Source organism: Elephantulus edwardii, unplaced genomic scaffold (assembly GCF_000299155.1).
Source record: "Elephantulus edwardii isolate Elephantulus edwardi_28Jun2011 unplaced genomic scaffold, EleEdw1.0 scaffold00075, whole genome shotgun sequence".
NCBI classification, from domain to species: domain Eukaryota; kingdom Metazoa; phylum Chordata; class Mammalia; order Macroscelidea; family Macroscelididae; genus Elephantulus; species Elephantulus edwardii.
In genome coordinates, this window is record NW_006399825.1 from 141,717 (window position 1) to 152,508 (window position 10,792).

A 10,792-nucleotide genomic window follows, 5' to 3' on the forward strand; every position below is an offset into this window, starting at 1 on the left:
TAACAGTGCATCTAAATTCCAAAATCAATCTCCATAATAGTCTATGTGTTTCCTACTGCCAAAGGGGCCCTTTAGAGTAGTGAGAGAAGACATTCACTCTGAAACCCACAGCGTCCCTTTTTCAGTAGGAGGTAGCTAGGAGAATACACCATCCCCTTTTCCTTATGAATCAGGGTGAAGTCTCTCTCAGGGAGGAGTGATAGGGAATGGCAAGGAACACACTGACAAAGGAGATTAATCAGAACTGGCTTTGACAAGCACTGTGGCAATTGGATAATTAAAACAGACATTCGGATGGCGGGGGAAGAAGAACAAACCTGGGGAGGAGGGTGGAGAAAACAGTGCAACAATGAATGAATGAAAACCCAAAATCTCTGTAAATGTCCATTAAAACTAATAAAATTTATTTAAAAAAAAGAATCTCTTTCTATTAGCAAGAATAGATGTTGTTAAGGTTTACACAGGGTGTCATTTCCTTTCATAATGGATTCCATTATGTATATGCACAATATTTTATTTACCCATTCATCTGTTGATGGTATTCAATTGTTTCCACCTTTTAGCGAATGTGAATAGTGTTCCATTGAACACTGGTATACTTGTGAGTATGTGTGTGGCCTATATTTAGATCTCCTGAGTATATATCTAGGAGCAGAATTTCTGAGTCATCTAGTAACTCTGTGTTTTAAAGCAAATTCCAGATTTTGTTGACACATTACACCATTGACAGGCCTCCTTTCCTGTTTATTCTTTTTTAATCTGCAAAAAAAAAATAGCTGAAGACAATCTAAGAAATCTCACTAGCAGAGATTGAGAAAAAGAATAAATAACAATTTGAATAACTAAATATTATCTTAGAAAGATTAAAGGGAATGTAGCCAAAACATTTTAACTGTTTTATTTGTGTAGTTGGTATTTGGGCAGATACACACAGTTTACAGCTCTTTAAAAACACTTATCAAGGAGAATTTATTTGTTGACATACTGATTTTCTTTCTTTCTTTACTAGAACAAAGTCAATGTGAGAGTTTTGATGATTATTATATGCGAGCATGGAGAATAATATTTGCCATAGAATAGATACTCAATGATATTTTTATTTAAAGAAAGAACAATAATTTCAAATAACTTTTTTTTTTTTTTTACGAATGAGGCAATTTATTAACCCAGCATCATTTGTTCTAATGTTTCTTATTGGCAGCTGCCACCTGTCCGGCGATTCTGTCCAGATCTCTCTGTCCCTGAGGTGTCAGTTTGCGGCCCCCATCTTGGTCTTTTTCCACCATTTTGAGCCCTTCTAGGGCTTGGAGGACACGGCGGGCCACGCTTTTGGAGCCTCGGCTGAAGTGGCTGGGCATTACGCCGTTTCTCTGCCGCCCCCCGTAGATCTTGGTCATGGAGCCAACCCCAGCACCACCCCGGAGGTACAGGTGCCGCGCTGTGGAAGCAGCTCGCGTGTAGAACCAGTTCTCATCGTAGGGAGCAAGCTCTTTATGCTTGGCCAGCTTGACAGTGTCCACCCATTCGGGGACTTTCAGCTTCCCGGACTTTTTGAGGAAGGCTGCTAGAGCTCTGACGAACTCCTGCTGGTTCACGTCTTTTACAGTAACTCCAGGCATCGTGCGGCCTCCGCGCTGCTAGCCAGGGAAAAAAAGTCAAATAACTTTTTGAAAAGGTTTTTTATTGGTTTGCTTACAAAGTTTGTATACATTGTATTTCACACTATTCCTCATTCATGTGTTTCATACAATCATTCTCATGCATTATGTTTTATAAAATGAGTCACCATTGTACCTTGCCCACCATTACACTGCCTTTTCACCCAGATCCTTCCCTGACTCCCTCCACCTACCAAACTGTGCAGCCCTGTGGTTTACTCCTACCCGTCGTCACCCCTCCACACCCACTCCTTCCTCTCTTTAGTCCCCATATATGTTTTAGTAGTTATCCTTCTATTTTTACAATAGTGGTCTTATGCAATATTTGTCCTTATGAGACTGAGTTAGTTTTCAAATCCCAAATACATTTCGAGGTAGTTAGGAGCTTTTAGTTTGAACTCAAGATGATCTGGTATGAAATGAAGTGAAACTCTGTCTGATCTTGCACTGTCCTCTCAAATCTTATTCCATGCACAAGCCCATTGTTATAGTCACTGTGTCAATTCATCTCACTGGAGGTCTTCTTTTCTTCCATTGGCCCTCTATTTTTCCAAGCATGATGCCCCTTTCCAGGGGCTGGCCCCTCCTGAAATATATCCACTGTATATGAAATGAAGTCTTATGACTCTTGCTTCTAAGGAGCACCTGTACTTTGTCGAAGACAGATTTGTTCTTTTGGCAGTCCAGGATCACTATTTTTTCACCAACCACACAATTCAAGATATTATTTTTTCTTTGATTTTTGTGAATAATTGTCTGATTTTCATATGCCTGAAAGCAGTTGAAAACATCATGGTTTGGGTCTTAGGCACACCTTAGTCTTTACAGTGACATCCTTAGTCTTTAAGACTTTAAGCAGGACTTTGGCAGCAGATTTGTTCAGTGCAATATGACATTTGATTTCTTGACTGCTGCTTCTATGCATGCTGTCTGTGGATTCAAATAAAATGAAACCACTGACAACGTCAAAGTTTTCTTTGTTTATCACATTGCTATTTGTTGGTCTAGTTGTGAGAACTTTTGTTTTATTTATGTTGTGGTATAATCCATAGAAGACAGCATACATAGACTTTGAGCTCCGTAAGTAAATGTTTCAAGCCTTCCTGTTTTTTTGTAAGAAGTTTATATTATTTGTATGCAGCTTGTTTTTAATGATTTGTAGGTGTTAAAATTCTCTATGGCCTGATAAGAAAATAGGCTAATAAACTTACTCTTTTTGTCAGTGCTGGGGCTGGATTAAACATCCTATAGCATTTGTTTGTAGCTGCATTTGATCCAAACCACAATCTTTTTATTTACTTGCTATGTAACTGGAAGACAGTAAGGATGACAGAATAAGAATTAATGCCTTTGAATTGTGGTGTTAGAGAAGGGTGTGAATATCTTATCGACTGTCAAAAGGACAAAAAGATAAGTCTTGGGAAAGGAGAAGGCAGGGTACTTCTTGGAAACAAGGACAGTGAAACTTTGACTCACATACTTTGGGGTGTGTTGTTGGAAAAGGACATCATTCTTGGAAAGAAGGAGGACCAGAAGAAGGAGAGCAAGATCCTCCACAAGATAAATTGACACAGTGATTACAATAGTGTTCTTGAGTATGTCAGAGATAGTCAGGATGGCACAGGACAGGGCAGAGTTAGTTCAGATCTGTTGTGCATAGGGCTGTTATAATTCATAGTTGACTTAATGGCTCTTTACAATAGCATTAGCATACTTTTTCCCCTTGAAAATGTCAATATAAATTATGTATTAAGAGTGCACTACAGTGCTTGACACAGCTCCTAAGTAGGACTTCATCCAATCCACTTCACAAATGACTGAGAAAAATCTTGAAACACTGTTTTCCCAAAAAGATCAGTAGCACCCTTGAGAAAAAGATGTTTCCATCTATGCCATCTTTTTTGCTTCATTCATATATTGCTATAGAATTTTTTAGATTATGTAGAAATGGGGGGAAAAGCATTTGTAGCCCAAAGCCACTATGTATGGACATCCTGAATCACAAATAAATCAGTAAAAAATGAATATGTCATTGATGGGTGGCAGTTTTCTTTATAAAACTTGGTAAAGCTTCTCGATCATAGAAGAAAAGATGTGAGAAAATTGATGCTCAACAATGTTAACTAACCTGACTTGAGTTTTGTTCTGAACTCTTCATAGGAATCTTAGAGTCTCAGCTACATAAGAGTTAACTTTCATAAACAGAACAGCAAGGAGGAGCTTCAGGTTCCAAGTAACTAATCTTTTCTCTAACCTGTTTTATGTAGCCCTCAGAGTCTAAGAAACTACCAAAGGATTAAAAGTTATATAAACAAAGATCTCTATTTAGAACTCTGATTCTCATAAAGAACAAAAACTCTTGCTTTCATCTTTGGAGTCTTTTTCTAATTGGCTACTTAATACATAATTTTTCACAAACTTGAGGATTCTCCAGTACAGCAGCAACTGGGAAAGGAGATAATGGTGAAAAACAAGGTAAAACTCATTCCTTTATGAGATGGTGGTGGGCTACCCTTCAGTACCTGTAACCTGGAGAGAGAACTGAAGCTTAGAAAAACAAAATGGTTCAGGTTTCTGATTACTTTGTTTATACTTGCCGCACAATTCAGTAATAATATTATTTGTGTGTACATGCAAAACTATGTGTATATATATATTCTTCAAACATGTAGTATCAAACTGTTTGGAGTCTTAGAAGTCAGTTTAAAAGAAATGTTTCTTTCCTCTCTGACACACACACATTTCTCTCTGTGACTCACATTCAAGTCCACTTGCTGCTCCAGACAAAGATGGGCAATCTCCGATTGTTTGTTAAAGTTAGTTGGGTTTTTATTTCAAAGTGATACACTGAGAAGTATAAATTTTTATTTAAAGTAAAATACAGCAAAGATGTAACAAGGAAAAACACCCTAAAACCATCTGGTGTATACTTTTCTACATTTCTTTCCATAATCATGGAATTACATGTTGTTGTTTTTGTTATTAAGTGCTATCCAGTTGGAACTGACTCATAGCTTACCCTCCAGAAGGTTGGTTTGTTTTTTGTTTTTGGTTTTGTTTTTTTTTTGGTGCACCTTAGTTTTTGTGTTTCTTTTATTTATTTTTTTTAATTATTTTTGTGTGTGTGTACCATCAAATCAGATCTGACTGGTACAGGAGGAGATTGTCCCTCCTTCCCCAGCAGAGCATCTGGTGGATTCGAACTGTGAGCCTCTGGGATTGTAGTTGCAGCTCCTTGCCACTAGGCCACCAGAACTCCCCTCCAGAAAGTTTTTGGATGCTGTTAATCACATGGGAGATTGCCCATCTTTCTCTGGAGCAGCAAGTGGATTTGAACTTCCTGCCTTTGAGTTGACAGAGCAATTCTTTATCATTAGGCCATCAGCACTCTTTTTAAAATATATAGAAAATATATATAATGATGTGTTTATATGTACATAATCATTTGGAAGCAGGAGTGGCGTCCACTTCCTGAACAATATACCTCTGGAAACTATGAACTTTCATAAAAGTCAATAGTTGCGGAGGGACTTCAGGCCTTTTGTTCACAGACTCACTACGAGTGGTGCTTGATTTGAAGACAATCAACAACAACAATCATATGCATACATATGTATTGTAAAAGTAATACATATTGCTGTTTACAATTTCATTCTTTCTTATACCACTTCATTGGATAATATACATCTTTTATATTTTTGCTATTTTAACATATAAAAAAAATAAAGTATTCTTTTTTTTTGTATTGCATTTCCTTGGTTTCTAGTAAGATAATAAAAGACTTTTATCATTATTTATGTCTATTTTGTTTACATTTTCTCTTTATGAAACTCAGTTTGTATATATTACCTAATTTTTTTCTTATCCATTTGCAAGTCTTTGTTTCAATTTTGGTGATATAAATCCTTGTCAATTATATACATTTGAAACACATTTTCTTTGTCTCTTGCTGTTGTCTCTCTGCCCCCCTCCCCCCTACTTTGTGGAGGATTTTTTTGCAACTGGGTAATATGTATTTTTATGAATTCAATCCTACAATTCTTTCCTTTATGATATAATTTCCCTTTCTGAAGACTTTATTACTGATTTTTGGTCTTTTGAAATATATTGTCCTTCACTCTGATGGTACACAAACATCTTTCTATTTTTCTTTTATATTTTTATGAAATCTTATAAAGAACTTGGATTTCTATTCATTCATTGTTGCACGTTTTCCTCCCTATACTCCCTCCCTCCCCACCCCACCCCCCCAGTTTGTTTTTTTCTTTGGAAAAAAAAGCGCTTTTTCATTGTTATACAGTCCCCCCTTCCCCAGACCACTTTAATATGCAACTCTTATTCTGGACACTTGTCATGCCAATAATAACTAATCATATATACCTTTTATATAGTTCTCTCCCTCATCTGTTTTAATGCAGTGTACATTATTTATCCCCACTTTTCTTAGTTTACCACCAACCCCCTTATCAGTCCTGTTCTGTAACAGTGACATTATGCAATATTTGTCTTTTTTGTGACTGAGATATTTCATTCAGCATAATGTCCTCTTGTCACCCGCTTTGTATATGATTTCATGACTTCTTTGTTTTTCAGTGCTGCATAATATTCCACTGTGTGAATACCACAGTTTCTCTATCCATTTGTTTTTTGATGGGCACTTGGGTTATTTCAACTCTTTGTTATTGTGAACAAAGCAGCAATAAACATGGGTGTGCATATATCTGTTTGGGTCACAGTTCCGGTTTCTTTAGTGTATATTCCCAGTAATGGAATTGCTGGGTCAAATGGTATTTCTATTTCCAACTTTTTGAGAAAGCGCCATACTGCATTCCATGGTGGTTGCACCATTTTACACTCCCACCAACAGTAAATAAGGGTTCCAGTTTTTCCACAACCTCACCAGCATTTGTTGTTTGCTGCTCTGTTGAATTTTGCTATACTTACTGGGTGGAGATAATAGCTCATTGTTATTTTTATTTGCATCTCTTAGAGCTAGGGATTTTGAACGTTTCTTCATGTGTTTGTTTGCCATCTGAGCGTCTTCTCTGGTGAAGTGTTTGTTCATATCTTGTGCCCAGTTTGCAATTGGGTTGTTTATCTTGTGCCATTCAAGTATTCTATAAAGTCTCTTAGCGGACATATCTTTACCAAATATTTTTTCCCAGTCTGTGGTTTCCCTTTTTGACCCTGTTGGAAAAGTTTTTGGATGTGCATAGGGATTTGATTCTTAGATGGTCACATTCATCTATTTTATCCCCTTCTGGTTGTAGGTTTTTCAGGATACTTGGAAGACTGTTTATGTTGTGCATTAGTGCATCTAGGGTTCTTCCAAGCTTTTCTTTAGTGAAGTTTATAGTCCTTGATGTTAGTACCAGGTCCTTGATCCATTTTGAGTTGGTTTTTGTGTATGGTGTGATGTGTGGGTCTTGTTTGAATTTTCTGCAGATAGCTATCCAATTTTGCAATACCATTTGTGTTTAGAGGCTTTCTTTCATTTTGCTACTTAATTGACTTCATCTCCTTGTAAAAAATCAGTTGACCATAGGTAGATGGGCTGATTTCTGGGTTCTCAATTCTATTCCATTGATCTATGTGTCTGTCGTTGTATCAGTACCATGCTATCTTGACTATCACGGCAGCATGTTGTTGTTGTTATGTGCCGTCGAGTCGCTTGCGACTCATAGTGAACCTATGTACAACAGCCCTAAACTCTGCTCTATCCTGTGCCAACCGCACTGTCTCTGACACTCCCATCCCGATTATCCCAGTCACTGAATCAATCCACCTCATAGAGGGCCTTCCCCTCCTGCGCTGTCCCTCCACCCTCCCAAGTATGATGTCCTTCTCCAGGGACCGGTCTCTCCTCACAACATGTCCAAAGTATGTTAGATGGAGCCTCAGAATCCTTGCCTCCAAGGAACCACCCAGTTTAACCCTTTCCAGGACAAATCTGTTTGTTTTCCTAGCAGTCCATGGTATTCTCAATACTCTTCTCCAGCACCACAGCTCAAAGGTATCAATTCTCCTTCTATCCTCCTTGGTCATTGTCCAACTCTCTGATGCATAACAAATGATTGCGAAGACCATAGTAGGATTTAAAATCAGGGAGTGAGATGCCTCCTACTTTGTTTCTCTTTTTAAAGAGTGCTTTGCTTATTTGGGGCCTCTTTCCAGGCCAAATGAAATTGGAAGTTGGCTTTTCCATCTCATTGAAGAATGAAATTGGTATTTATATTGGGATTGCACTGAAGATGTAGATTGTCTTTGGTAGGATTGTCATTTTCACAATATTAAATCTTCCTATCCATGAGCAAGGGATATTCTTACATTTCTCTAGGTCTCTTTTTGTTTCTTGTAGTAATGTATTGTAATTTTCTTCGAATCAGTCTTTTGTGTTTCTAGTTAGATTTACTCCCAAGTATTTAATCTTGTGATTAGCTACTGTGATTGGTATTATTTTTCTTAGGTCCAGTTCTATATTTTCTTTGTCACTGTAGAGAAATCCAATTGCTCTTTGTATGTTGATCTTGTATCCTGCCACTTTGCTGAATTTGTCAACTATCTCCAGTAGTTTTCTTGCTGAGTATTTAGGGTTTTCTAAGTATACTATAATATCATCTGCATATAGAAATAATTTTACCTCTTCTTTGCCAATTTGGAACATCTTTCTATTTTGAGAAATTATTTATCTTGAAATTTTTAATATATTTGCTTTTCAAAATTTTGAGCATTGTATTCGTGAAGGATTTCATTCCTGTCTTCCAGTAAGATAGAAATCAAGGCCATTCATTAGACTACCTCTAATTTTCTTATTTGATCTTTTTTCATATATTTCCTTTTTATTTATACTGTATCTAATTATGCATTCAATTTGTACAAATGAATAGTTTGTTAACTGTTGTTTTACTTTTGTACTTTTAGGCTTTAGTACCTCTTTTGGAGAGTCTACCTAATCTTTGTCAATAGTTGTAACCAAATCTTACATATTTATTTTTTTACACATTTTATCCATTTAAAATTTATAAATGCATCTAACTCTAAAGTAAAACACAAAGAAAATCACTACATCAATGATAAAAATTGTGCTGAATATTTATATCCTGGTCACAAAGTCTGGGCTGATTATCACTATTTTTGAAGAGTCCATATGATACACCTGACACACCTGATTCTTCTAACATGCAGGCTGCTACTGCTCCTTTGAGTTGGATAATTTCCTGGTCTTTTGGCTAGTTTCTTGAGTTATACACTATACTTAAGAAGACAGATTCATCAAAGTCAAAAGGGATAAAAATGAAGATAAGCTTTGGGTAAGGTCTGAGAAAGTTTTCAATGCAGAGGTTTTACATTCCAAGAGGTTCATTACCTTGGTAAGAGCAAATATTCTCTTCAACCAGTAAGCACCTTTAACCTCTGTGTTTACAGATTTTTTTAATCAGTCAGCTCAGCATGATAGGCTAACTCATGATGCCTGAGGTCAATTGACAGATGCACCTCCTTTACTTTACTCCTCCTGACTTTACTGGTCTGGCTAGTCCCACTCAACACATACTTTAAAAAACATCATCTGGAAGTCTCAAACCAAGGGACTTCAGGTGCTGCAAGAGTTAATTCTTCACATTTGAGGGCACTAATTACCTTGCTTGGTGAGTAAACCTGGGTTCTTTACCGGAAAATAATTTTCTTGTATCAAAGCAATGTATTATTAAACCTTTATATTAATGATAATATCTTAAGATTATTGTCTTTTTACAAATATTAATAAATATCTTCAATTGAACATATTTTCATTTTTCCTTTACAGTATTTATGTCATTATTCAGCTTTCTTGTCTTATTCCTAGAATTTCTTAAAAAAAATCTGAATCTGATGTTTGCAGATAAATTTAACTTGTTCCTGGTTTAAATGACAAACTTTCTTTTGTACATAATTGAAACGATGTGTTACAATGTTTAGTAGTAGTTATTGCTAAGTATTATCAATTCTATTATGGCTTATAGTGACCCTATGAACAATAGCAAGTAGGAGTTGTGTCATCTGCATAACACAGATTGTTGATAGATCTTCCACCAATTTTGACCCCACATTTCTCCTCATAGAGCCCAGCCTCCCAGATAATCTTTTCTGCATACAGGTTGAAAAGGTATGGAAACAGGACACATCCCTGGCCTAAGCCCTTCCCAATTTTGAAACATGAGTGTTCCGTGCTCTGTTCTGATGACTGCCTCTTGGTCCAAGTATAGGTTTTGTATTAGCACGATCAAGTATTCTGGGATTCCCATTCTTCTCAGAGTCAGCCACAGTTTGTTATGGTCCACACAGTCAAATGCCTTTGCATAGTCCATGAAACACAGATATACATTCCTCTGGTATTCCCTGCTTTCAGATAAGATCGACCTAACATTAGGTACAATATCCCTAGTACCACGACCCCTTCTAAATCCAGCCTGGACTTCTGGCAGTTCTCTGCTGATGTGTTGTTCCAGTCGTTTTTGGATAATCTTCAGTAATATCTTGCTTGCATGTGAAATCAATGATGTTGTTCTATAGTTTCCACACTCTGTTGGGTCACCCTTCTTTTGGATGGGAACAAATTTAGATCTCTTCCAGTTAGTTGGCCAAGTGGTTGTTCTCCAGATTTCTTGGCACAACTTGGTTAGCACATCCAGGGCAGCATCTCTTAGCTGAAATATGTCAGTTGGTATACCATCTATTCCTGGGGCCTTATTTTTTTCTATTTCCTTCAGAGCAGCCTGAACTTCTTCTTTCATCACCATAGGGTCTTGCTCATATGTTGTTTCATGAAATTCTTCTGTGTCTGCCAATTCCTTTCAATACAGTGACTCAGTATATTCTTTCCATCTTCTTTTAATACTTCCTGGATCATTTAATATTCTTCCTAAAGCATTCTTGGTTATAGCAACTCGAGGTTTGAATTTGTTCTTTAGTTCCTTGAGCTTAAGAAATGCTGAGCGAATTCGGCCCTTTTGATTTTCTGACTTCAACTCCTTGCACCTTTCATTGTAGTATTTTACTTTGTCATCCCGTGTTGCCTTTTGAAATCTTCTATTCAACTCTTTAGTATCTTGAATTCTTCCTTCTGCTTTGGCTTCTCTGCACTCCAGTGCAATTGC

General features: G+C 36.9%; 1 pseudogene; it reads right to left on the reverse strand.

The window, feature by feature from the left end:
- Window positions 1-1,181: 1,181 nt before the first annotated feature.
- LOC102877665 lies at window positions 1,182-1,640 on the reverse strand (annotated as a pseudogene).
- Between the last annotated feature and the right edge of the window lie 9,152 nt (window positions 1,641-10,792).